This window comes from Lissotriton vulgaris, unplaced genomic scaffold, assembly GCF_964263255.1.
Source record: "Lissotriton vulgaris unplaced genomic scaffold, aLisVul1.2 SCAFFOLD_496, whole genome shotgun sequence".
In the NCBI taxonomy this organism is placed as follows: Eukaryota; Metazoa; Chordata; class Amphibia; order Caudata; family Salamandridae; genus Lissotriton; species Lissotriton vulgaris.
Window position 1 is genome coordinate 120,126 of NW_028255038.1, and position 22,352 is coordinate 142,477.

General features: G+C 38.9%; 10 non-coding genes across 10 annotated transcripts; all 10 read right to left on the reverse strand.

The window, feature by feature from the left end:
• Positions 1-1,015: 1,015 nt before the first annotated feature.
• On the reverse strand, positions 1,016-1,088 carry TRNAV-CAC (transfer RNA valine (anticodon CAC)). The gene has a single exon. It is a non-coding gene; the product is annotated as a tRNA-Val (tRNA).
• A 2,504-nt stretch (positions 1,089-3,592) lies between these two features.
• On the reverse strand, positions 3,593-3,665 carry TRNAV-CAC (transfer RNA valine (anticodon CAC)). The gene has a single exon. It is a non-coding gene; the product is annotated as a tRNA-Val (tRNA).
• A 2,647-nt stretch (positions 3,666-6,312) lies between these two features.
• TRNAV-CAC (transfer RNA valine (anticodon CAC)) lies at positions 6,313-6,385 on the reverse strand. The gene has a single exon. It is a non-coding gene; the product is annotated as a tRNA-Val (tRNA).
• Positions 6,386-8,969: 2,584 nt separating this feature from the next.
• On the reverse strand, positions 8,970-9,042 carry TRNAV-CAC (transfer RNA valine (anticodon CAC)). Its single transcript has one exon. It is a non-coding gene; the product is annotated as a tRNA-Val (tRNA).
• Positions 9,043-11,614: 2,572 nt separating this feature from the next.
• Positions 11,615-11,687, reverse strand: TRNAV-CAC (transfer RNA valine (anticodon CAC)). Its single transcript has one exon. It is a non-coding gene; the product is annotated as a tRNA-Val (tRNA).
• Positions 11,688-11,988: 301 nt separating this feature from the next.
• TRNAP-UGG (transfer RNA proline (anticodon UGG)) lies at positions 11,989-12,060 on the reverse strand. Its single transcript has one exon. It is a non-coding gene; the product is annotated as a tRNA-Pro (tRNA).
• Positions 12,061-14,791: 2,731 nt separating this feature from the next.
• Positions 14,792-14,863, reverse strand: TRNAP-UGG (transfer RNA proline (anticodon UGG)). Its single transcript has one exon. It is a non-coding gene; the product is annotated as a tRNA-Pro (tRNA).
• A 2,171-nt stretch (positions 14,864-17,034) lies between these two features.
• Positions 17,035-17,107, reverse strand: TRNAV-CAC (transfer RNA valine (anticodon CAC)). Its single transcript has one exon. It is a non-coding gene; the product is annotated as a tRNA-Val (tRNA).
• A 2,532-nt stretch (positions 17,108-19,639) lies between these two features.
• On the reverse strand, positions 19,640-19,712 carry TRNAV-CAC (transfer RNA valine (anticodon CAC)). Its single transcript has one exon. It is a non-coding gene; the product is annotated as a tRNA-Val (tRNA).
• Positions 19,713-22,279: 2,567 nt separating this feature from the next.
• TRNAV-CAC (transfer RNA valine (anticodon CAC)) lies at positions 22,280-22,352 on the reverse strand. The gene has a single exon. It is a non-coding gene; the product is annotated as a tRNA-Val (tRNA).

Sequence of the window (22,352 nt, forward strand, 5' to 3'; positions counted from 1 at the left end):
ATCTATCTATCTATCTATCTATCTATCTATCTATCTATCTATCTATCTATCTATCTATCTATCTATCTATCTATCTATCTATCTATCTATCTATCTATCTATCTATCTATCTATCTATCTATCTATCTATCTATCTATCTTTATATATGGATACCTGAATACACATACATATAGATATGCCATGCATTCCTTTAGATTTGTTCCAACCTCTTACCATTTATTTGAGAATCCCTACTTTTCAAGTGACTGCAAATGAAGTCATCTCTGGCACTTTTTGGCCGGTGCAAGGTAACAAAAACACATGACAACTTTTAATAAAAATCATTGGTCTCTTTGTTAACGCGCACTGTCAAACACGGGGCTTTCACACGTCAGGTAAACATGATAACCAATACACAACAGAAGCAGATGTAGATTGCTTATCAATGCCGTGATAGAACAGTTGTGAATTGAGTAGAAGAAGGGCCCCTGAATTGATACTTATTATATACAGCCTGTAAGATAGTGAAAAATGCAGGCTAGGAAAGGAGATGCAAATATCAATGTATTAGAAAAATACATAAAGAGGAGTGATATGCTTTTATTCATTCAAGGCTAGAAAAAATCAACATACTATTGCAAGCATTCATACACCACCAAATAGAAATAAACAATTCTGACATTAAACGTAAAGGTGACGATGCATTTGTATCATCACCTTGAGAAGGGTCACTGAGGAATTGAGCCCAGGGCTTCTGCACTTAAATACCTGAAACACTCCACTAAACTAAGATGCCTGTTGGTGCCAACAATTCCCAAAGTTAATGCATGTTCTAGGTGAGCAATGAACAGAAAGCAGGGCTCTTTTGAAAGCGAGGTCTGTGAATCAACAGATACATCCACATGTTAATTACTTTAGTGTTTTTAAGAGAATTCACTTTCTTGGAACGAGTCTGCATGAAACCATCTTCAGGGCCTGGACAATTTCATGGCAAAACGGCACCTCTCAACATTGCAGCCAAGACAATATAACAACTGTTTCTGCCCGGTTTCGAACCGGGGACCTTTCGCGTGTGAGGCGAACGTGATAACCACTACACTACAGAAACAGATGTTTACAGTTGATTCTTCTGTGATGAAACTTCTCAAAACAGGCTATTCCAAGGGCCTCTGGTTTTAGATTTCTTTTATGCAACCTTCCCAGACAGCCCTAGCTGAACGCTTGTATATGCCATGCAAGTTCAGCATTTTTGCAAAATGCTTAAAGAGAAATGTTTCCTATTTGCTCAGGCAGGGCAAGGTTAAAAGCATGAGACTCTAGCAAATATTCATCCACTACTGCAAAGAGAAAATTGATATATGGCTTTGAAATGAATACTTCAATACTACTTTAAAAAAGCACCAATGAAAGGGCTCATCCTGGATTTGAACCCGGGACCTCTCGCACCCAAAGCGAGAATCATACCCCTAGACCAACGAGCCTTCGAAAGGCCTGCACCTCTGAAAAGCTAATACCAGCTCTAAGCACGCAATGAAGATCATGCTGGGGACTTTTTCATGCTTGGTCTGTGAATATACATGAAATTCAGTGTCAACTTACCCTTTCTCAAACGATATCACTATCATTTATAAGTGTCCCCTTTTATTTTGTCCCAGCATTGGACACGTCTTACAGGAAGTCCGCACTTATTTATCTATTTCTGCATTGGCTAGACCCTAAAGAGAAAGAATAAAAAGCTGTTCATAACAACATAAGAAACACATGTTGCATTTTCTCTCAAATGCTTATTCCCTTTGTGCAAATCGGAATGCCAAGGTGAATAGCTGGGCCACAGATTCTGGCTAATGATCTTTCCCTTGAATGCAATAAGCAATAAAAACTGCCTAATGCGGGACTAAAGCATTCCTTGCAAGCCTCTAACATCATAACATAACTGAGCTGCTGGTAGCAAGCTAAGCAATACCTTCCCAAAATGAGAAGTACATGTGCTAATCCGCTCAATCAGCGCTCGATCAGGCGAGATCAGGCGAGATATAGAAAAGGTGGAAAGGGTCCAAATGGCTGTCCCTTCTTTTTTAGGGTGGGTCCTTCTGACTATCGTAGGATTGCTTGTAAGAGTGGCCAGGGTCAGAGAAAAAACTTTCAACCCTTCTTAGTGTTCTATCCAGAAGCAGGCATTTTCTGTGCCTTTAATTTCAGGCTTTTCCCAGCAGTCTCTGTTCTGCCTATGTAAATTAACAAAAGCAGTGCTTATTCATCACTTACTCTAATGTCCTTACTGTCCAGAAAGCTCTGCCTAAGTATGCTTTTTTTCTTTTTCAGTGAAATTCTAAATGTTTTTTCTGTCCAGTCTATGGCAGTAGAATGCTGCTTATGATGCCACATTTTGTTGAATCACCAAGGTACAACTACAGAGGAATATATGAGTCTGAACGACATGGAACTCTTAGCTAACACATCACAATGTGTGATGCTTGCCAACCAAGCACTAGATTCTGGAGCGCTGATGATCAGAACATTCTGCTCCTGAAGGAAATGAAAGACAGCTTGATGGAAAATAAAGTCTCAGTTTATATTAACGCTCTCTCTCTCCCAATATCTATCTATCTATCTATCTATCTATCTATCTATCTATCTATCTATCTATCTATCTATCTATCTATCTATCTATCTATCTATCTATCTATCTATCTATCTATCTATCTATCTATCTATCTATCTATCTATCTATCTATCTTTATATATGGATACCTGAATACACATACATATAGATATGCCATGCATTCCTTTAGATTTGTTCCAACCTCTTACCATTTATTTGAGAATCCCTACTTTTCAAGTGACTGCAAATGAAGTCATCTCTGGCACTTTTTGGCCGGTGCAAGGTAACAAAAACACATGACAACTTTTAATAAAAATCATTGGTCTCTTTGTTAACGCGCACTGTCAAACATGGGGCTTTCACACGTCAGGTAAACATGATAACCAATACACAACAGAAGCAGATGTAGATTGCTTATCAATGCCGTGATAGAACAGTTGTGAATTGAGTAGAAGAAGGGCCCCTGAATTGATACTTATTATATACAGCCTGTAAGATAGTGAAAAATGCAGGCTAGGAAAGGAGATGCAAATATCAATGTATTAGAAAAATACATAAAGAGGAGTGATATGCTTTTATTCATTCAAGGCTAGAAAAAATCAACATACTATTGCAAGCATTCATACACCACCAAATAGAAATAAACAATTCTGACATTAAACGTAAAGGTGACGATGCATTTGTATCATCACCTTGAGAAGGGTCACTGAGGAATTGAGCCCAGGGCTTCTGCACTTAAATACCAGAAACACTCCACTAAACTAAGATGCCTGTTGGTGCCAACAATTCCCAAAGTTAATGCATGTTCTAGGTGAGCAATGAACAGAATGCAGGGCTCTTTTGAAAGCGAGGTCTGTGAATCAACAGATACATCCACATGTTAATTACTTTAGTGTTTTTAAGAGAATTCACTTTCTTGGAACGAGTCTGCATGAAACCATCTTCAGGGCCTTGACAATTTCATGGCAAAACGGCACCTCTCAACATTGCAGCCAAGACAATATAACAACTGTTTCTGCCCGGTTTCGAACCGGGGACCTTTCGCGTGTGAGGCGAACGTGATAACCACTACACTACAGAAACAGATGTCTACAGTTGATTCTTCTGTGATGAAACTTCTCAAAACAGGCTATTCCAAGGGCCTCTGGTTTTAGATTTCTTTTATGCATCCTTCCCAGACAGCCCTAGCTGAACGCTTGTATATGCCATGCAAGTTCAGCATTTTTGCAAAATGCTTAAAGAGAAATGTTTCCTATTTGCTCAGGCAGGGCAAGGTTAAAAGCATGAGACTCTAGCAAATATTCATCCACTACTGCAAAGAGAAAATTGATATATGGCTTTGAAATGAATACTTCAATACTACTTTAAAAAAGCACCAATGAAAGGGCTCATCCTGGATTTGAACCCGGGACCTCTCGCACCCAAAGCGAGAATCATACCCCTAAACCAACGAGCCTTCGAAAGGCCTGCACCTCTGAAAAGCTAATACCAGCTCTAAGCACGCAATGAAGATCATGCTGGGGACTTTTTCATGCTTGGTCTGTGAATATACATGAAATTCAGTGTCAACTTACCCTTTCTCAAACGATATCACTATCATTTATAAGTGTCCCCTTTTATTTTGTCCCAGCATTGGACACGTCTTACAGGAAGTCCGCACTTATTTATCTATTTCTGCATTGGCTAGACCCTAAAGAGAAAGAATAAAAAGCTGTTCATAACAACATAAGAAACACATGTTGCATTTTCTCTCAAATGCTTATTCCCTTTGTGCAAATCGGAATGCCAAGGTGAATAGCTGGGCCACAGATTCTGGCTAATGATCTTTCCCTTGAATGCAATAAGCAATAAAAACTGCCTAATGCGGGACTAAAGCATTCCTTGCAAGCCTCTAACATCATAACATAACTGAGCTGCTGGTAGCAAGCTAAGCAATACCTTCCCAAAATGAGAAGTACATGTGCTAATCCGCTCAATCAGCGCTCGATCAGCGCTCGATCAGGCTCGATCAGGCTCGATATAGAAAAGGTGGAAAGGGTCCAAATGGCTGTCCCTTCTTTTTTAGGGTGGGTCCTTCTGACTATCGTAGGATTGCTTGTAAGAGTGGCCAGGGTCAGAGAAAAAACTTTCAACCCTTCTTAGTGTTCTATCCAGAAGCAGGCATTTTCTGTGCCTTTAATTTCAGGCTTTTCCCAGCAGTCTCTGTTCTGCCTATGTAAATTAACAAAAGCAGTGCTTATTCATCACTTCCTCTAATGTCCTTACTGTCCAGAAAGCTCTGCCTAAGTATGCTTTTTTTTTTTTTCAGTGAAATTCTAAATGTTTTTTCTGTCCAGTCTATGGCAGTAGAATGCTGCTTATGATGCCACATTTTGTTGAATCACCAAGGTACAACTACAGAGGAATATATGAGTCTGAACGACATGGAACTCTTAGCTAACACATCACAATGTGTGATGCTTGCCAACCAAGCACTAGATTCTGGAGCGCTGATGATCAGAACATTCTGCTCCTGAAGGAAATGAAAGACAGCTTGATGGAAAATAAAGTCTCAGTTTATATTAACGCTCTCTCTCTCCCAATATCTATCTATCTATCTATCTATCTATCTATCTATCTATCTATCTATCTATCTATCTATCTATCTATCTATCTATCTATCTATCTATCTATCTATCTATCTATCTATCTATCTATCTATCTATCTATCTATCTATCTATCTATCTATCTATCTATCTATCTATCTATCTATCTATCTATCTATCTATCTATCTATCTATCTATCTATCTATCTATCTATCTATCTATCTATCTATCTATCTATCTATCTATCTATCTATCTATCTATCTATCTTTATATATGGATACCTGAATACACATACATATAGATATGCCATGCATTCCTTTAGATTTGTTCCAACCTCTTACCATTTATTTGAGAATCCCTACTTTTCAAGTGACTGCAAATGAAGTCATCTCTGGCACTTTTTGGCCGGTGCAAGGTAACAAAAACACATGACAACTTTTAATAAAAATCATTGGTCTCTTTGTTAACGCGCACTGTCAAACATGGGGCTTTCACACGTCAGGTAAACATGATAACCAATACACAACAGAAGCAGATGTAGATTGCTTATCAATGCCGTGATAGAACAGTTGTGAATTGAGTAGAAGAAGGGCCCCTGAATTGATACTTATTATATACAGCCTGTAAGATAGTGAAAAATGCAGGCTAGGAAAGGAGATGCAAATATCAATGTATTAGAAAAATACATAAAGAGGAGTGATATGCTTTTATTCATTCAAGGCTAGAAAAAATCAACATACTATTGCAAGCATTCATACACCACCAAATAGAAATAAACAATTCTGACATTAAACGTAAAGGTGACGATGCATTTGTATCATCACCTTGAGAAGGGTCACTGAGGAATTGAGCCCAGGGCTTCTGCACTTAAATACCAGAAACACTCCACTAAACTAAGATGCCTGTTGGTGCCAACAATTCCCAAAGTTAATGCATGTTCTAGGTGAGCAATGAACAGAATGCAGGGCTCTTTTGAAAGCGAGGTCTGTGAATCAACAGATACATCCACATGTTAATTACTTTAGTGTTTTTAAGAGAATTCACTTTCTTGGAACGAGTCTGCATGAAACCATCTTCAGGGCCTGGACAATTTCATGGCAAAACGGCACCTCTCAACATTGCAGCCAAGACAATATAACAACTGTTTCTGCCCGGTTTCGAACCGGGGACCTTTCGCGTGTGAGGCGAACGTGATAACCACTACACTACAGAAACAGATGTCTACAGTTGATTCTTCTGTGATGAAACTTCTCAAAACAGGCTATTCCAAGGGCCTCTGGTTTTAGATTTCTTTTATGCAACCTTCCCAGACAGCCCTAGCTGAACGCTTGTATATGCCATGCAAGTTCAGCATTTTTGCAAAATGCTTAAAGAGAAATGTTTCCTATTTGCTCAGGCAGGGCAAGGTTAAAAGCATGAGACTCTAGCAAATATTCATCCACTACTGCAAAGAGAAAATTGATATATGGCTTTGAAATGAATACTTCAATACTACCAATGAAAGGGCTCATCCTGGATTTGAACCCGGGACCTCTCGCACCCAAAGCGAGAATCATACCCCTAAACCAACGAGCCTTCGAAAGGCCTGCACCTCTGAAAAGCTAATACCAGCTCTAAGCACGCAATGAAGATCATGCTGGGGACTTTTTCATGCTTGGTCTGTGAATATACATGAAATTCAGTGTCAACTTACCCTTTCTCAAACGATATCACTATCATTTATAAGTGTCCCCTTTTATTTTGTCCCAGCATTGGACACGTCTTACAGGAAGTCCGCACTTATTTATCTATTTCTGCATTGGCTAGACCCTAAAGAGAAAGAATAAAAAGCTGTTCATAACAACATAAGAAACACATGTTGCATTTTCTCTCAAATGCTTATTCCCTTTGTGCAAATCGGAATGCCAAGGTGAATAGCTGGGCCACAGATTCTGGCTAATGATCTTTCCCTTGAATGCAATAAGCAATAAAAACTGCCTAATGCAGGACTAAAGCATTCCTTGCAAGCCTCTAACATCATTACATAACTGAGCTGCTGGTAGCAAGCTAAGCAATACCTTCCCAAAATGAGAAGTACATGTGCTAATCCGCTCAATCAGCGCTCGATCAGGCTTGATCAGGCGAGATATAGAAAAGGTGGAAAGGGTCCAAATGGCTGTCCCTTCCTTTTTAGGGTGGGTCCTTCTGACTATCATAGGATTGCTTGTAAGAGTGGCCAGGGTCAGAGAAAAAACTTTCAACCCTTCTTAGTGTTCTATCCAGAAGCAGGCATTTTCTGTGCCTTTAATTTCAGGCTTTTCCCAGCAGTCTCTGTTCTGCCTATGTAAATTAACAAAAGCAGTGCTTATTCATCACTTACTCTAATGTCCTTACTGTCCAGAAAGCTCTGCCTAAGTATGCTTTTTTTCTTTTTCAGTGAAATTCTAAATGTTTTTTCTGTCCAGTCTATGGCAGTAGAATGCTGCTTATGATGCAACATTTTGTTGAATCACCAAGGTACAACTACAGAGGAATATATGAGTCTGAAGGACATGGAACTCTTAGCTAACACATCACAATGTGTGATGCTTGCCAACCAAGCACTAGATTCTGGAGCGCTGATGATCAGAACATTCTGCTCCTGAAGGAAAGGAAAGACAGCTTGATGGAAAATAAAGTCTCAGTTTATATTAACGCTCTCTCTCTCCCAATATCTATCTATCTATCTATCTATCTATCTATCTATCTATCTATCTATCTATCTATCTATCTATCTATCTATCTATCTATCTATCTATCTATCTATCTATCTATCTATCTATCTATCTATCTATCTATCTATCTATCTATCTATCTATCTATCTATCTATCTATCTATCTATCTATCTATCTATCTATCTATCTATCTATCTATCTATCTATCTATCTATCTATCTATCTATCTTTATATATGGATACCTGAATACACATACATATAGATATGCCATGCATTCCTTTAGATTTGTTCCAACCTCTTACCATTTATTTGAGAATCCCTACTTTTCAAGTGACTGCAAATGAAGTCATCTCTGGCACTTTTTGGCCGGTGCAAGGTAACAAAAACACATGACAACTTTTAATAAAAATCATTGGTCTCTTTGTTAACGCGCACTGTCAAACATGGGGCTTTCACACGTCAGGTAAACATGATAACCAATACACAACAGAAGCAGATGTAGATTGCTTATCAATGCCGTTATAGAACAGTTGTGAATTGAGTAGAAGAAGGGCCCCTGAATTGATACTTATTATATACAGCCTGTAAGATAGTGAAAAATGCAGGCTAGGAAAGGAGATGCAAATATCAATGTATTAGAAAAATACATAAAGAGGAGTTGATATGCTTTTATTCATTCAAGGCTAGAAAAAATCAACATACTATTGCAAGCATTCATACACCACCAAATAGAAATAAACAATTCTGACATTAAACGTAAAGGTGACGATGCATTTGTATCATCACCTTGAGAAGGGTCACCGAGGAATTGAGCCCAGGGCTTCTGCACTTAAATACCAGAAACACTCCACTAAACTAAGATGCCTGTTGGTGCCAACAATTCCCAAAGTTAATGCATGTTCTAGGTGAGCAATGAACAGAATGCAGGGCTCTTTTGAAAGCGAGGTCTGTGAATCAACAGATACATCCACATGTTAATTACTTTAGTGTTTTTAAGAGAATTCACTTTCTTGGAACGAGTCTGCATGAAACCATCTTCAGGGCCTGGACAATTTCATGGCAAAACAGCACCTCTCAACATTGCAGCCAAGACAATATAACAACTGTTTCTGCCCGGTTTCGAACCGGGGACCTTTCGCGTGTGAGGCGAACTTGATAACCACTACACTACAGAAACAGATGTCTACAGTTGATTCTTCTGTGATGAAACTTCTCAAAACAGGCTATTCCAAGGGCCTCTGGTTTTAGATTTCTTTTATGCAACCTTCCCAGACAGCCCTAGCTGAACGCTTTTATATGCCATGCAAGTTCAGCATTTTTGCAAAATGCTTAAAGAGAAATGTTTCCTATTTGCTCAGGCAGGGCAAGGTTAAAAGCATGAGACTCTAGCAAATATTCACCCACTACTGCAAAGAGAAAATTGATATATGGCTTTGAAATGAATACTTCAATACTACTTTAAAATAGCACCAATGAAAGGGCTCGCCCGGGATTTGAACCCGGGACCTCTCGCACCCAAAGCGAGAATCATACCCCTAGACCAACGAGCCTTCGAAAGGCCTGCACCTCTGAAAAGCTAATACCAGCTCTAAGCACGCAATGAAGATCATGCTGGGGACTTTTTCATGCTTGGTCTGTGAATATACATGAAATTCAGTGTCAACTTACCCTTTCTCAAACGATATCACTATCATTTATAAGTGTCCCCTTTTATTTTGTCCCAGCATTGGACACGTCTAACAGGAAGTCTGCACTTATTTATCTATTTCTGCATTGGCTAGACCCTAAAGAGAAAGAATAAAATGCTGTTCATAACAACATAAGAAACACATGTTGCATTTTCTCTCAAATGCTTATTACCTTTGTGCAAATCGGAATGCCAAGGTGAATAGCTGGGCCACAGATTCTGGCTAATTATCTTTCCCTTGAATGCAATAAGCAATAAAAACTGCCTAATGCAGGACTAAAGCATTCCTTGCAAGCCTCTAACATCATTACATAACTGAGCTGCTGGTAGCAAGCTAAGCAATACCTTCCCAAAATGAGAAGTACATGTGCTAATCCGCTCAATCAGCGCTCGATCAGGCTCGATCAGGCGAGATATAGAAAAGGTGGAAAGGGTCCAAATGGCTGTCTCTTCTTTTTTAGGGTGGGTCCTTCTGACTATCATAGGATTGCTTGTAAGAGTGGCCAGGGTCAGAGAAAAAACTTTCAACCCTTCTTAGTGTTCTATCCAGAAGCAGGCATTTTCTGTGCCTTTAATTTCAGGCTTTTCCCAGCAGTCTCTGTTCTGCCTATGTAAATTAACAAAAGCAGTGCTTATTCATCACTTACTCTAATGTCCTTACTGTCCAGAAAGCTCTGCCTAAGTATGCTTTTTTTCTTTTTCAGTGAAATTCTAAATGTTTTTTCTGTCCAGTCTATGGCAGTAGAATGCTGCTTATGATGCCACATTTTGTTGAATCACCAAGGTACAACTACAGAGGAATATATGAGTCTGAAGGACATGGAACTCTTAGCTAACACATCACAATGTGTGATGCTTGCCAACCAAGCACTAGATTCTGGAGCGCTGATGATCAGAACATTCTGCTCCAGAAGGAAAGGAAAGACAGCTTGATGGAAAATAAAGTCTCAGTTTATATTAACGCTCTCTCTGTCCCAATATCTATCTATCTATCTATCTATCTATCTATCTATCTATCTATCTATCTATCTATCTATCTATCTATCTATCTATCTATCTATCTATCTATCTATCTATCTATCTATCTATCTATCTATCTATCTATCTATCTATCTATCTATCTATCTATCTATCTATCTATCTATCTATCTATCTATCTATCTATCTATCTATCTATCTATCTATCTTTATATATGGATACCTGAATACACATACATATAGATATGCCATGCATTCCTTTAGATTTGTTCCAACCTCTTACCATTTATTTGAGAATCCCTACTTTTCAAGTGACTGCAAATGAAGTCATCTCCGGCACTTTTTGGCCGGTGCAAGGTAACAAAAACACATGACAACTTTTAATAAAAATCATTGGTCTCTTTGTTAACGCACACTGTCAAACATGGGGCTTTCACACGTCAGGTAAACATGATAACCAATACACAACAGAAGCAGATGTAGATTGCTTATCAATGCCGTGATAGAACAGTTGTGAATTGAGTAGAAGAAGGGCCCCTGAATTGATACTTATTATATACAGCCTGTAAGATAGTGAAAAATGCAGGCTAGGAAAGGAGATGCAAATATCAATGTATTAGAAAAATACATAAAGAGGAGTGATATGCTTTTATTCATTCAAGGCTAGAAAAAATCAACATACTATTGCAAGCATTCATACACCACCAAATAGAAATAAAGATTTCTGACATTAAACGTAAAGGTGACAATGCATTTGTATCATCACCTTGAGAAGGGTCACCGAGGAATTGAGCCCAGGGCTTCTGCACTTAAACACCAGAAACACTCCACTAAACTAAGATGCCTGTTGGTGCCAACAATTCCCAAAGTTAATGCATGTTCTAGGTGAGCAATGAACAGAATGCAGGGCTCTTTTGAAAGCGAGGTCTGTGAATCAACAGATACATCCACATGCCAATTACTTTAGTGTTTTTAAGAGAATTCACTTTCTTGGAACGAGTCTGCATGAAACCATCTTCAGGGCCTGGACAATTTCATGGCAAAACGGCACCTCTCAACATTGCAGCCAAGACAATATAACAACTGTTTCTGCCCGGTTTCGAAACGGGGACCTTTCGCGTGTGAGGCGAACGTGATAACCACTACACTACAGAAACAGATGTCTACAGTAGATTCTTCTGTGATGAAACTTCTCAAAACAGGCTATTCCAAGGGCCTCTGGTTTTAGATTTCTTTCATGCAACCTTCCCAGACAGCCCTAGCTGAACGCTTGTATATGCCATGCAAGTTCAGGATTTTTGCAAAATGCTTAAAGAGAAATGTTTCCTACTTGCTCAGGCAGGGCAAGGTTAAAAGCATGAGACTCTAGCAAATATTCATCCACTACTGCAAAGAGAAAATTGATATATGGCTTTGAAATGAATACTTCAATACTACTTTAAAAAAGCACCAATGAAAGGGCTCGTCCGGGATTTGAACCCGGGACCTCTCGCACCCAAAGCGAGAATCATACCCCTAGACCAACGAGCCTTCGAAAGGCCTGCACCTCTGAAAAGCTAATACCAGCTCTAAGCACGCAATGAAGATCATGCTGGGGACTTTTTCATGCTTGGTCTGTGAATATACATGAAATTCAGTGTCAACTTACCCTTTCTCAAACGATATCACTATCATTTATAAGTGTCCCCTTTTATTTTGTCCCAGCATTGGACACGTCTTACAGGAAGTCCGCACTTATTTATCTATTTCTGCATTGGCTAGACCCTAAAGAGAAAGAATAAAAAGCTGTTCATAACAACATAAGAAACACATGTTGCATTTTCTCTCAAATGCTTATTCCCTTTGTGCAAATCGGAATGCCAAGGTGAATAGCTGGGCCACAGATTCTGGCTAATGATCTTTCCCTTGAATGCAAGTAGCAATAAAAAACTGCCTAATCCCGGACTAAAGCATTCCTTGCAAGCCTCTAACATCATAACATAACTGAGCTGCTGGTAGCAAGCTAAGCAATACCTTCCCAAAATGAGAAGTACATGTGCTAATCCGCTCAATCAGCGCTCGATCAGGTTCGATCAGGCGAGATATAGAAAAGGTGGAAAGGGTCCAAATGGCCCTTCTTTTTTAGGGTGGGTCCTTCTGACTATCATAGGATTGCTTGTAAGAGTGGCCAGGGTCAGAGAAAAAACTTTCAACCCTTCTTAGTGTTCTATCCAGAAGCAGGCCTTTTCTGTGCCTTTAATTTCAGGCTTTTCCCAGCAGTCTCTGTTCTGCCTATGTAAATTAACAAAAGCAGTGCTTATTCATCACTTACTCTAATGTCCTTACTGTCCAGAAAGCTCTGCCTAAGTATGCTTTTTTTCTTTTTCAGTGAAATTCTAAATGTTTTTTCTGTCCAGTCTATGGCAGTAGAATGCTGCTTATGATGCCACATTTTGTTGAATCACCAAGGTACAACTACAGAGGAATATATGAGTCTGAACGACATGGAACTCTTAGCTAACACATCACAATGTGTGATGCTTGCCAACCAAGCACTAGATTCTGGAGCGCTGATGATCAGAACATTCTGCTCCTGAAGGAAAGGAAAGACAGCTTGATGGGAAATAAAGTCTCAGTTTATATTAACGCTCTCTCTCTCCCAATATCTATCTATCTATCTATCTATCTATCTATCTATCTATCTATCTATCTATCTATCTATCTATCTATCTATCTATCTATCTATCTATCTATCTATCTATCTATCTATCTATCTATCTATCTATCTATCTATCTATCTATCTATCTATCTATCTATCTATCTATCTATCTACCTACCTACCTATCTATCTATCTATCTATCTATCTATCTATCTATCTATCTATCTATCTATCTATCTATCTATCTATCTATCTATCTATCTATCTATCTATCTATCTATCTATCTATCTATCTATCTATCTATCTATCTATCTATCTATCTATCTATCTATCTATCTATCTATCTATCTATCTATCTATCTATCTATCTTTATATATGGATACCTGAATACACATACATATAGATATGCCATGCATTCCTTTAGATTTGTTCCAACCTCTTACCATTTATTTGAGAATCCCTACTTTTCAAGTGACTGCAAATGAAGTCATCTCCAGCACTTTTTGGCCGGTGCAAGGTAACAAAAACACATGACAACTTTTAATAAAAATCATTGGTCTCTTTGTTAACGCGCACTGTCAAACATGGGGCTTTCACACGTCAGGTAAACATGATAACCAATACACAACAGAAGCAGATGTAGATTGCTTATCAATGCCGTGATAAAACAGTTGTGAATTGAGTAGAAGAAGGGCCCCTGAATTGATACTTATTATATACAGCCTGTAAGATAGTGAAAAATGCAGGCTAGGAAAGGAGATGCAAATATCAATGTATTAGAAAAATACATAAAGAGGAGTTGATATGCTTTTATTCATTCAAGGCTAGAAAAAATCAACATACTATTGCAAGCATTCATACACCACCAAATAGAAATAAAGATTTCTGACATTAAACGTAAAGGTGACAATGCATTTGTATCATCACCTTGAGAAGGGTCACCGAGGAATTGAGCCCAGGGCTTCTGCACTTAAACACCAGAAACACTCCACTAAACTAAGATGCCTGTTGGTGCCAACAATTCCCAAAGTTAATGCATGTTCTAGGTGAGCAATGAACAGAATGCAGGGCTCTTTTGAAAGCGAGGTCTGTGAATCAACAGATACATCCACATGCCAATTACTTTAGTGTTTTTAAGAGAATTCACTTTCTTGGAATTAGTCTGCATGAAACCATCTTCAGGGCCTGGACAATTTCATGGCAAAACGGCACCTCTCAACATTGCAGCCAAGACAATATAACAACTGTTTCTGCCCGGTTTCGAACCGGGGACCTTTCGCGTGTGAGGCGAACGTGATAAGCACTACACTACAGAAACAGATGTCTACAGTTGATTCTACTGTGATGAAACTTCTCAAAACAGGCTATTCCAAGGGCATCTGGTTTTAGATTTCTTTCATGCAACCTTCCCAGACAGCCCTAGCTGAACGCTTGTATATGCCATGCAAGTTCAGCATTTTTGCAAAATGCTTAAAGAGAAATGTTTCCTATTTGCTCAGGCAGGGCAAGGTTAAAAGCATGAGACTCTAGCAAATATTCATCCACTACTGCAAAGAGAAAATTGATATATGGCTTTGAAATGAATACTTCAATACTACTTTAAAAAAGCACCAATGAAAGGGCTCGTCCGGGATTTGAACCCAGGACCTCTCGCACCCAAAGCGAGAATCATACCCCTAGACCAACGAGCCTTCGAAAGGCCTGCACCTCTGAAAAGCTAATACCAGCTCTAAGCACGCAATGAAGATCATGCTGGGGACTTTTTCATGCTTGGTCTGTGAATATACATGAAATTCAGTGTCAACTTACCCTTTCTCAAACGATATCACTATCATTTATAAGTGTCCCCTTTTATTTTGTCCCAGCATTGGACACGTCTTACAGGAAGTCTGCACTTATTTATCTATTTCTGCATTGGCTAGACCCTAAAGAGAAAGAATAAAATGCTGTTCATAACAACATAAGAAACACATGTTGCATTTTCTCTCAAATGCTTATTCCCTTTGTGCAAATCGGAATGCCAAGGTGAATAGCTGGGCCACAGATTCTGGCTAATGATCTTTCCCTTGAATGCAACAAGCAAAAAAAACTGCCTAATGCAGGACTAAAGCATTCCTTGCAAGCCTCTAACATCATTACATAACTGAGCTGCTGGTAGCAAGCTAAGCAATACCTTCCCAAAATGAGAAGTACATGTGCTAATCCGCTCAATCAGCGCTCGATCAGGCTCGATCAGGCTCGATCAAGAAAAGGTGGAAAGGGTCCAAATGGCTGTCCCTTCTTTTTTAGGGTGGGTCCTTCTGACTATCATAGGATTGCTTGTAAGAGTGGCCAGGGTCAGAGAAAAAACTTTCAACCCTTCTTAGTGTTCTATCCAGAAGCAGGCATTTTCTGTGCCTTTAATTTCAGGCTTTTCCCAGCAGTCTCTGTTCTGCCTATGTAAATTAACAAAAGCAGTGCTTATTCATCACTTACTCTAATGTCCTTACTGTCCAGAAAGCTCTGCCTAAGTATGCTTTTTTTCTTTTTCAGTGAAATTCTAAATGTTTTTTCTGTCCAGTCTATGGCAGTAGAATGCTGCTTATGATGCCACATTTTGTTGAATCACCAAGGTACAACTACAGAGGAATATATGAGTCTGAACGACATGGAACTCTTAGCTAACACATCACAATGTGTGATGCTTGCCAACCAAGCACTAGATTCTGGAGCGCTGATGATCAGAACATTCTGCTCCTGAAGGAAAGGAAAGACAGCTTGATGGAAAATAAAGTCTCAGTTTATATTAACGCTCTCTCTCTCCCAATATCTATCTATCTATCTATCTATCTATCTATCTATCTATCTATCTATCTATCTATCTATCTATCTATCTATCTATCTATCTATCTATCTATCTATCTATCTATCTATCTATCTATCTATCTATCTATCTATCTATCTATCTATCTATCTATCTATCTATCTATCTATCTATCTATCTATCTTTATATATGGATACCTGAATACACATACATATAGATATGCCATGCATTCCTTTAGATTTGTTCCAACCTCTTACCATTTATTTGAGAATCCCTACTTTTCAAGTGACTGCAAATGAAGTCATCTCTGGCACTTTTTGGCCGGTGCAAGGTAACAAAAACACATTACAACTTTTAATAAAAATCATTGGTCTCTTTGTTAACGCCCACTGTCAAACATGGGGCTTTCACACGTCAGGTAAACATGATAACCAATACACAACAGAAGCAGATGTAGATTGCTTATCAATGCCGTGATAGAACAGTTGTGAATTGAGTAGAAGAAGGGCCCCTGAATTGATACTTATTATATACAGCCTGTAAGATAGTGAAAAATGCAGGCTAGGAAAGGAGATGCAAATATCAATGTATTAGAAAAATACATAAAGAGGAGTGATATGCTTTTATTCATTCAAGGCTAGAATAAATCAACATACTATTGCAAGCATTCATACACCACCAAATAGAAATAAACAATTCTGACATTAAACGTAAAGGTGACGATGCATTTGTATCATCACCTTGAGAAGGGTCACTGAGGAATTGAGCCCAGGGCTTCTGCACTTAAATACCAGAAACACTCCACTAAACTAAGATGCCTGTTGGTGCCAACAATTCCCAAAGTTAATGCATGTTCTAGGTGAGCAATGAACAGAATGCAGGGCTCTTTTGAAAGCGAGGTCTGTGAATCAACAGATACATCCACATGTTAATTACTTTAGTGTTTTTAAGAGAATTCACTTTCTTGGAACGAGTCTGCATGAAACCATCTTCAGGGCCTGGACAATTTCATGGCAAAACGGCACCTCTCAACATTGCAGCCAAGACAATATAACAACTGTTTCTGCCCGGTTTCGAACCGGGGACCTTTCGCGTGTGAGGCGAACGTGATAACCACTACACTACAGAAACAGATGTCTACAGTTGATTCTTCTGTGATGAAACTTCTACAAACAGGCTATTCCAAGGGCCTCTGGTTTTAGATTTCTTTTATGCAACCTTCCCAGACAGCCCTAGCTGAACGCTTGTATATGCCATGCAAGTTCAGCATTTTTGCAAAATGCTTAAAGAGAAATGTTTCCTATTTGCTCAGGCAGGGCAAGGTTAAAAGCATGAGACTCTAGCAAATATTCATCCACTACTGCAAAGAGAAAATTGATATATGGCTTTGAAATGAATACTTCAATACTACTTTAAAAAAGCACCAAAGAAAGGGCTCATCCTGGATTTGAAGCCGGGACCTCTCGCACCCAAAGCGAGAATCATACCCCTAGACCAACGAGCCTTCGAAAGGCCTGCACCTCTGAAAAGCTAATACCAGCTCTAAGCACGCAATGAAGATCATGCTGGGGACTTTTTGATGCTTGGTCTGTGAATATACATGAAATTCAGTGTCAACTTACCCTTTCTCAAACGATATCACTATCATTTATAAGTGTCCCCTTTTATTTTGTCCCAGCATTGGACACGTCTTACAGGAAGTCCGCACTTATTTATCTATTTCTGCATTGGCTAGACCCTAAAGAGAAAGAATAAAAAGCTGTTCATAACAACATAAGAAACACATGTTGCATTTTCTCTCAAATGCTTATTCCCTTTGTGCAAATCGGAATGCCAAGGTGAATAGCTGGGCCACAGATTCTGGCTAATGATCTTTCCCTTGAATGCAATAAGCAATAAAAACTGCCTAATGCAGGACTAAAGCATTCCTTGCAAGCCTCTAACATCATTACATAACTGAGCTGCTGGTAGCAAGCTAAGCAATACCTTCCCAAAATGAGAAGTACATGTGCTAATCCGCTCGATCAGTGCTCGATCAGGCTCGATCAGGCGAGATATAGAAAAGGTGGAAAGGGTCCAAATGGCTGTCCCTTCTTTTTTAGGGTGGGTCCTTCTGACTATCATAGGATTGCTTGTAAGAGTGGCCAGGGTCAGAGAAAAAACTTTCAACCCTTCTTAGTGTTCTATCCAGAAGCAGGCATTTTCTGTGCCTTTAATTTCAGGCTTTTCCCAGCAGTCTCTGTTCTGCCTATGTAAATTAACAAAAGCAGTGCTTATTCATCACTTACTCTAATGTCCTTACTGTCCAGAAAGCTCTGCCTAAGTATGCTTTTTTTCTTTTTCAGTGAAATTCTAAATGTTTTTTCTGTCCAGTCTATGGCAGTAGAATGCTGCTTATGATGCAACATTTTGTTGAATCACCAAGGTACAACTACAGAGGAATATATGAGTCTGAACGACATGGAACTCTTAGCTAACACATCACAATGTGTGATGCTTGCCAACCAAGCACTAGATTCTGGAGCGCTGATGATCAGAACATTCTGCTCCTGAAGGAAAGGAAAGACAGCTTGATGGAAAATAAAGTCTCAGTTTATATTAACGCTCTCTCTCTCCCAATATCTATCTATCTATCTATCTATCTATCTATCTATCTATCTATCTATCTATCTATCTATCTATCTATCTATCTATCTATCTATCTATCTATCTATCTATCTATCTATCTATCTATCTATCTATCTATCTATCTATCTATCTATCTATCTATCTATCTATCTATCTATCTTTATATATGGATACCTGAATACACATACATATAGATATGCCATGCATTCCTTTAGATTTGTTCCAACCTCTTACCATTTATTTGAGAATCCCTACTTTTCAAGTGACTGCAAATGAAGTCATCTCCGGCACTTTTTGGCCGGTGCAAGGTAACAAAAACACATGACAACTTTTAATAAAAATCATTGGTCTCTTTGTTAACGCGCACTGTCAAACATGGGGCTTTCACACGTCAGGTAAACATGATAACCAATACACAACAGAAGCAGATGTAGATTGCTTATCAATGCCGTGATAGAACAGTTGTGAATTGAGTAGAAGAAGGGCCCCTGAATTGATACTTATTATATACAGCCTGTAAGATAGTGAAAAATGCAGGCTAGGAAAGGAGATGCAAATATCAATGTATTAGAAAAATACATAAAGAGGAGTGATATGCTTTTATTCATTCAAGGCTAGAAAAAATCAACATACTATTGCAAGCATTCATACACCACCAAATAGAAATAAAGATTTCTGACATTAAACGTAAAGGTGACAATGCATTTGTATCATCACCTTGAGAAGGGTCACCGAGGAATTGAGCCCAGGGCTTCTGCACTTAAACACCAGAAACACTCCACTAAACTAAGATGCCTGTTGGTGCCAACAATTCCCAAAGTTAATGCATGTTCTAGGTGAGCAATGAACAGAATGCAGGGCTCTTTTGAAAGCGAGGTCTGTGAATCAACAGATACATCCACATGCCAATTACTTTAGTGTTTTTAAGAGAATTCACTTTCTTGGAACGAGTCTGCATGAAACCATCTTCAGGGCCTGGACAATTTCATGGCAAAATGGCACCTCTCAACATTGCAGCCAAGACAATATAACAACTGTTTCTGCCCGGTTTCAAACCGGGGACCTTTCGCGTGTGAGGCGAACGTGATAACCACTACACTACAGAAACAGATGTCTACAGTTGATTCTTCTGTGATGAAACTTCTCAAAACAGGCTATTCCAAGGGCCTCTGGTTTTAGATTTCTTTCATGCAACCTTCCCAGACAGCCCTAGCTGAACGCTTGTATATGCCATGCAAGTTCAGCATTTTTGCAAAATGCTTAAAGAGAAATGTTTCCTATTTGCTCAGGCAGGGCAAGGTTAAAAGCATGAGACTCTAGCAAATATTCATCCACTACTGCAAAGAGAAAATTGATATATGGCTTTGAAATGAATACTTCAATACTACTTTAAAAAAGCACCAATGAAAGGGCTCGTCCGGGATTTAAACCCAGGACCTCTCGCACCCAAAGCGAGAATCATACCCCTAGACCAACGAGCCTTCGAAAGGCCTGCACCTCTGAAAAGCTAATACCAGCTCTAAGCACGCAATGAAGATCATGCTGGGGACTTTTTCATGCTTGGTCTGTGAATATACATGAAATTCAGTGTCAACTTACCCTTTCTCAAACGATATCACTATCATTTATAAGTGTCCCCTTTTATTTTGTCCCAGCATTGGACACGTCTTACAGGAAGTCCGCACTTATTTATCTATTTCTGCATTGGCTAGACCCTAAAGAGAAAGAATAAAAAGCTGTTCATAACAACATAAGAAACACATGTTGCATTTTCTCTCAAATGCTTATTCCCTTTGTGCAAATCGGAATGCCAAGGTGAATAGCTGGGCCACAGATTCTGGCTAATGATCTTTCCCTTGAATGCAATAAGCAATAAAAACTGCCTAATGCGGGACTAAAGCATTCCTTGCAAGCCTCTAACATCATAACATAACTGAGCTGCTGGTAGCAAGCTAAGCAATACCTTCCCAAAATGAGAAGTACATGTGCTAATCGCTCAATCAGCGCTCGATCAGGCTCGATCAGGCGAGATATAGAAAAGGTGGAAAGGGTCCAAATGGCTGTCCCTTCTTTTTTAGGGTGGGTCCTTCTGACTATCGTAGGATTGCTTGTAAGAGTGGCCAGGGTCAGAGAAAAAACTTTCAACCCTTCTTAGTGTTCTATCCAGAAGCAGGCATTTTCTGTGCCTTTAATTTAAGGCTTTTCCCAGCAGTCTCTGTTCTGCCTATGTAAATTACCAAAAGCAGTGCTTATTCATCACTTACTCTAATGTCCTTACTGTCCAGAAAGCTCTGCCTAAGTATGCTTTTTTTCTTTTTCAGTGAAATTCTAAATGTTTTTTCTGTCCAGTCTATGGCAGTAGAATGCTGCTTATGATGCCACATTTTGTTGAATCACCAAGGTACAACTACAGAGGAATATATGAGTCTGAACGACATGGAACTCTTAGCTAACACATCACAATGTGTGATGCTTGCCAACCAAGCACTAGATTCTGGAGCGCTGATGATCAGAACATTCTGCTCCTGAAGGAAATGAAAGACAGCTTGATGGAAAATAAAGTCTCAGTTTATATTAACGCTCTCTCTCTCCCAATATCTATCTATCTATCTATCTATCTATCTATCTATCTATCTATCTATCTATCTATCTATCTATCTATCTATCTATCTATCTATCTATCTATCTATCTATCTATCTATCTATCTATCTATCTATCTATCTATCTATCTATCTATCTATCTATCTATCTATCTATCTATCTATCTATCTATCTATCTATCTATCTATCTATCTATCTTTATATATGGATACCTGAATACACATACATATAGATATGCCATGCATTCCTTTAGATTTGTTCCAACCTCTTACCATTTATTTGAGAATCCCTACTTTTCACGTGACTGCAAATGAAGTCATCTCTGGCACTTTTTGGCCGGTGCAAGGTAATAAAAACACATGACAACTTTTAATAAAAATCATTGGTCTCTTTGTTAACGCGCACTGTCAAACATGGGGCTTTCACACGTCAGGTAAACATGATAACCAATACACAACAGAAGCAGATGTAGATTGCTTATCAATGCCGTGATAGAACAGTTGTGAATTGAGTAGAAGAAGGGCCCCTGAATTGATACTTATTATATACAGCCTGTAAGATAGTGAAAAATGCAGGCTAGGAAAGGAGATTCAAATATCAATGTATTAGAAAAATACATAAAGAGGAGTGATATGCTTTTATTTATTCAAGGCTAGAAAAAATCAACATACTATTGCAAGCATTCATACACCACCAAATAGAAATAAACAATTCTGACATTAAACGTAAAGGTGACGATGCATTTGTATCATCACCTTGAGAAGGGTCACTGAGGAATTGAGCCCAGGGCTTCTGCACTTAAATACCAGAAACACTCCACTAAACTAAGATGCCTGTTGGTGCCAACAATTCCCAAAGTTAATGCATGTTCTAGGTGAGCAATGAACAGAATGCAGGGCTCTTTTGAAAGCGAGGTCTGTGAATCAACAGATACATCCACATGTTAATTACTTTAGTGTTTTTAAGAGAATTCACTTTCTTGGAACGAGTCTGCATGAAACCATCTTCAGGGCCTGGACAATTTCATGGCAAAACGGCACCTCTCAACATTGCAGCCAAGACAATATAACAACTGTTTCTGCCCGGTTTCGAACCGGGGACCTTTCGCGTGTGAGGCGAACGTGATAACCACTACACTACAGAAAC